Here is a 6,188-nt window from a genome sequence, read left to right as displayed (position 1 = left end):
TATTTCTTTAAATTGTTTTATTTTATGAGGCAGTGGCTCACTCTCTAGCCCTGGCTAGCCTAGAACTCGATGTATAGACCTAATTGTCCTTGTATTTCTGGCAATCCTCTTGTTTCTCAGAAAGCTGTGGTTAATTTTAACATTTGTATGTGCATCACACCCAGCTAATTCCATAAATTTCTAATTGTCAACCCATATTCAAATTTCTCAGCTTGTTCCTAATGTCTTGACAACTGATTTTGTTTTGTTTTGTTTTGTTTTGTTTGTTTATTCAGTCTGGATTTGGTAAAGGACTGCGCGTTGTAGTGGACCGAAGAACTGAAATTTAGCCCACAAATTTAGTCTGTGGGTATTCAGACCGAGCACCTTCCGACCCAGTGGTGAGGGGTTAAAGTCTGAAGGTCACCTCCCTAAGGCGAGGAGATTTATGGGAAATGTAGTCTGAAATGCGCCAGGCTTAACCCCACCCCCACCCCTACCCCGATCTCCAAAGCTGCAGTCCTGGACTGGGTCTCCTGGATTCCATCCATACGGTCCAAAGCTGTGACAAGGTGTTAGCGACCTGGAGGATGTTCAGCTGGGGTGGAATGGAGTTCGGGGATAGTTTTCTTGAAACCTGGCAGAATCCATAGAGAACTACAGGGCGGGAGCAGGAAGCCCGGGGGTACAAGCTCCAGTTCCCTAGTGTGGGAACGCTGGGGTTGAAGGTGGAAATGAGTGCTCAGGCGGTGGGTGCCATCATGTCTGCCGGACCCAAAACCTGCCTGACTTCGTGCTAGGGCTCACAGGCTCTGGTCGCCTGGAGACCCTGAGCTCCAGAGCCATAAACTCCCAGCAAATTCCGTCTTTGTCCTCAGTAAGAATCCATTGGTCAGCCAAACACGGGGATTTTAATCATTATTGACCGCGTGGCCTTGTTTTAAAACTTGAGATTGCAAACAACCTTGTGCAGGTTCCTAAGTCCTGATTGACAACTGCTCCTCTGTTTAGAAAACACGCTGTTGTTTGCGCTGGCAGTCTTACATAAACTCCATAGCACTGTGATGTCAGCATTGCTGTCCTCATTAAGGATAACAAGCTAGGCTCAAGTGGGTGGAGGGATGTGTGCAGGCTACAATGACGTTGAGGAAGCGCTGATTCCAGGGTAGGTATGATTCTATGATTCCTTTCCTGAATCTGGCCCTAATTCTGCACCTGCCTAAAGTCGGCATCTCGGTCTTCACAGAGACCTGTCAGCTCGCAGGTACGCTTTCTAAGAACTGTGGTGTGTCCTGTCAGATCTACCCCAGTGCCTTGTAAGCCTGAGTTTGTGATTTCTCAAATTAGTTTCCAGGTTTTAGCTTCTGGTAACCACTGTTGTTTGAGAGTAGTGAGCTGTGAACTGGGCAGCAGAGAACCACCAGGATCAGACTTTTCTTCAGAGGAGAGAGCAGCCTTCTGACCTCTTTGACAATCAGGAGCAAGTCAGCGTTGCCAGGGTTTTCTACGTTCTGGCGAGGCATCCCAGACTGACCTCAAACTTGGAATCCTCCACCTCGGTCTGCAAGTGCTTAGATTACAGGTGTGCGCCACTGCACCTGGCTTCCATGATCATTACTTCTGAGTCATTTAAAACTTTGCTGAAATTGGACCTGAGAGTATGATTGACTACGATCTGAAGGGACCTTTCCAGTGAATGCCTCAGGAATCAAAGACTCGTTGCACTGAGTGGGTCACAGGTATGATGTTCATATTTTAGCTAGCTGCTTTGATGAATGGTGATCATCGCATGGCGAATCCACAATTTATTCATATATACGTGGGGGATTTCCACCCATAAATATTGAATGTTTTCGTTCTCTAAGGTTTAACAATATGAAGTAAGTGGTTTTACAGGGCCTCATAAGTGTACAACACTGTAAGAAACACTCAGGGACCAGTGAGATGGCTTTGCTGGCAAGGGCTTTACAACCCAAGCCTGGCGATATGATTTGATCCCCAGAAGCCACATGTTGGAATGAGAGTTGTTCTCTGGTATCTTCACCCAGACACACACAGCTAATAATAATACAGATGCCAGGTGAGGTGGTGCCCTACTTTAATTCCAACACACAGGAAGAAGCACATGGGTCCCTGTGAGCTCAAGGATAGCTTCCTCTAAATACTGAGTTCCAGGAAAGCCAGAGCTACAAAATAGAACCTGTCCCCAAAATTATTATTATTTAATATAAGTTTAGTGATAAAACAAAAACCAGTCTGGCTGTTCCTTTTTACTAAATTGCAAAGTGACTATGCCATTTTGCATCCCCACCAACACTGAAAATTCTAGGGATGCTAAGGCTCTGCATATTTACAGTTGCATATTTGTCTATTTGGTTTTTTTTATTTTGTTGTTTTGGGTTTTGTTTTGGTTTTTTTTTTTGGTTTGGTTTTTTTTTTTTGTTTGTTTGGTTGGTTTTTTTGGTTTTTTCGAGACAGGGTTTCTCTGTATAGCCCTGACTGTGCTGGGACTCACTTTGTAGACCAGGCTGGCCTGGAACTCAGAAATCTGCCTGCCTCTGCCACCATGCCCAGCTTGTCTATTTGTTTTAAGACAGATCTCAGGTAACCGAAACTGGTACTGAACACTTGGTCTTCCTGTCTCTATCTCCCAAGTGCTGCAATTGTAGGCATGTGCTGCCATACCCAACAAAACTCGCCATTTTTTTTTGTTAACTTTATTTATCATCATCATCATCATCATCATTATATATTATTGTTATTATATATCTTATTGTGTGTGTATATACATGCTTGGGTGCATCTATATGGGCTTGTAGAGGTCAGAGAACAACTTTCAGGAATAGATTATCTCCACAATGGGTTCCAGGGATCAAACTCCTATAATTATATATGTAACTATATTGTGTGTGTGTGTGTGTGTATACATGTTTGGGTACATACATATGGGCTTGTAGAGGTCAGAGAACAACTTTCAGGAGTAGATTGTCTCCACAGTGGGTTGCAGGGATCAAACTCAGGGTATCGGATTGTACAGCAAGCACCTTTATCCATTAAACCATCTTGTTGGCCCAAGATCTACATCTTTACTAGCATTCAATAATATTGTTATTTCTTCTTTTTACATTATTTAATCTACTACATTAGGCTTTCTAACAGTATTTCTATTTGGTTTAAATTTGCCTTCCCCTAATATTTAATAATAAGCAAGTTTTTACTTGGAGAGAAGTGCCCATTTAACTCCCCCTCCCCCATATTTATTACTGATTTAGAGAACTCTGTGTTCTATAAAATATTCCTTTGGGGATTTGTGACTTGTTTTCTCATGTGTTTTTCTTCATAGGCTTCCTTCCTTAGACGATCTCACTATGTCCCCTGATAGGATCCAAAAGGTCTCATTACTCCTCCCCTGTCAGCTCCCTGAGTCCAAGGCTTATAGGTCTATGCAATTACACCAATTTCTTCTATTCTTGTTTGTTTGAGAGAGACAGGGTCTTCCTATACAGCCCTGGTTGGCCTAGAATTCACCAAGTAGACCACTCTGGCCTCGAACTCACAGAGATCTGCCTGCCTCTGCCTCCCAAGTCCTGGGATTAAAGGCATGCACCACTAAGCTGGGTGCCTTTTCAAGTCTTAATAATATCTCCCTCAAAACAAGAGGTGTGGATCGACATAGATCGATTTTTCATCTTTTTTTTTTCTTTTATGACTATGTTAGTCTGCTCAGATCACAGCATACCACAGACTGATGACTTAAACAGCAGGTAATTACTTAGTCCTCAGTTTTTGAGTTGACGTTTTACAAGACTGGCTTCTCTTGGCCTCTCTCCTGGCTGGCATTCAGGCTGCTGCCTCTCCCTGGGTCCTTTCCTCTGTGCTCTCAGGGAGTGGAGGAGGAGGAGGAGAAGGAAATAGAGAAAAGGGGAGCACTGTCTGGTGTCTCTCTTATAAAAACACTAGTCCATTCAGCTACCTTGTGGCCTCATTAGCCTTAATTACTCATACTCACAAGCCTATCTACAAATAGAGTCACGCAAGGGATAAGGGCTTCAAAATATAAGCCTTATGAACACCTATAATAACAACCCATTCAAAAATAGGCAAGAGTTTTACATTGTCATTTCTGTAAAGAAGATACACAAATAATGAATCAACTCTTTAAAAAAAATGCTCAGGACTGATAACCTTAAAGAAATATAACCCAAACCACATTGAGATGCCACCTCATGTCCATTAGGATTGCTTGTATGAGAAGCAAATATAAAACACCAGCTGCTGTGGGCACCCTGAGGCAGTGCCTACGGTAAAGGAAGCTTTCTACAGTACAGCAGCTCCACTCCTAAGCACACATGGTCTCCATCTTAGCAGTTCTAATCACATTTTAAAAAATTTTATAGAGCTTCAAAAATGGTACACGTTAAATAGGAGCTATATTTTGTATGCAGTGGTGTGTGTCTCTGTGTGCACACGTGTGCACATGTTTGTGTGTATGTGTGTTCATGTTTGTGTGAGTTCATGCATGCAAGAGCCAGACGTTGATGTCAGCACTCGGACACCTACCTTTGTTTATTTATTTTTTAAAGTTTTATTTATTTATTTTATGTATATGAGTACACTGTAGCTGTTTTCAGGCACACCAGAAGAAGGCATCGGATCCCCATTACACATGGTTATGAACCACCCTGTGGTTCCTGGGAATTGAACTCAGGTCCTGTGGAAGAGCAGTCAGTGCTCTTAACTGCTGAGCTGTCTCTCCAGCCCTGTTTGTATACTTTTTAGTAGGTCTTAATACTTATGCGTTATGCACTTTACTCTCTGAGCCATCTACCCCATCACAGAACTATACTTTGAATTTATATTTGGTTCTTGTCCTGGGCTAACCATATGTGAAGTGTGCTAAATAATACTCTCTGGTGATGCTGGGAGAAGGCAGAAAGCTGTATCCCCTAGTAAGCCAGAGGATTATGAAGATATACAACAATCTCTATACTCTATAGTGGAGTGCATCTAACAAATTATATGAGATACTTGTCACAGTGTTATGTTTTGTTTGTGTTTCATTATTTTACTCCTCTGCCAGCTGATACACGTATTCTGAAGGATATTTCACGTAGGCTAGGCCCAGGACATGGCTCAGTAGATAAGGGCACTTGCCGCTGAGACCAATTGTCTGAGTTCTATCCCTAGACCCATATAATAGAAGGAGAGGGCTGGTTCCTGCAAGTTGGAGTCGAACCTCCAAATTCATGCTGTGGTATGCACATGTGCACGCAATTATACAGATACACACAATAATATGTAGCTTGTTTAAGCATAGTAATAATGTAGGCTAGACTATGATGTTTGCTGGATTGCGGGTATTAAGATGGATTTTGGCATACACTATTTCAACTTAATATGGGTTTTTCAGGACATAACCACAAGTCAGTGAGCATCTGTGTGTACCAAAGGAACTGAAAACAAGGGTTAAAATAGTTACTTCTGCCCAATGCCTGCAACCACATTGCTTAACAGAATGTGGATGGCAGGTGTAATACAAATGATCATCATCGCATAAATAGATTTCTGTTGTTGTGTTTGTTTTTTCATGACAAGGTTTCTCTGTGTAACCTTGGCTATCCTGGAACTCACTCTGTAGACCAGTCTGGCCTCGAACTCAAAGATCTGCCTGCCTCTGACTCCCACGTGCTGGGATGAAAGATGTGTACTGTGTCTTCCTGGCTATAAATAGATTTTTTTTCCAGTGGCACATACATATCATGGTGTATCATTGACCCTTAGAAGGAATGATATTCTGACACATGTTGCAGGATATTTGATCACATTATGAACACTGAGATTGTGTTATTTACTGAAAAGTCCTGTTTCTAGTTATGATGTGGCTCAGCCCTTACTTAGCACACACTTTTAATCCCAAATAATGAAGGTAAAGTTAGTTTTTTAGAAGGAAGGACTCATGTTTGGAAATGATGTCTTTGAAAGTCCTGAATGACTATAAAGGTTTCTTGAGCCAGGATAAAATTTATAAACCTTAAGCTTCTCACATAGATAATTTTTTAAAAATTACTTTCGGCTGGGCGTGGTGGCGCACGCCTTTAATCCCAGCACTGGGGAGGCAGAGGCAGGCGGATTTCTGAGTTCAAGGCCAGCCTGGTCTACAAAGTGAGTGCCAGGACAGCCAGGGCTACACAGAAAAACCCTGTCTCGAA

At 42.3% G+C, this 6,188-nt stretch overlaps 1 long non-coding RNA gene across 1 annotated transcript in view; it reads left to right on the top strand.

Moving 5' to 3' along the window:
* Positions 1-481: 481 nt before the first annotated feature.
* Positions 482-6,188, top strand: part of LOC115029098 — a 17,824-nt gene continuing 12,117 nt past the window's right edge. The window contains exons 1-2 of the long non-coding RNA XR_003834675.1: positions 482-1,243; positions 1,327-1,718. This is a non-coding gene — a long non-coding RNA (uncharacterized LOC115029098). The remainder of the gene's footprint in view (positions 1,244-1,326; positions 1,719-6,188) is intronic.

Source organism: Mus caroli, chromosome 13 (assembly GCF_900094665.2).
Source record: "Mus caroli chromosome 13, CAROLI_EIJ_v1.1, whole genome shotgun sequence".
Lineage (NCBI taxonomy): Eukaryota > Metazoa > Chordata > Mammalia > Rodentia > Muridae > Mus > Mus caroli.
The sequence above is the reverse complement of the archived record's forward strand: the minus strand, read 5'-3'. Positions and strand labels throughout refer to the sequence as shown.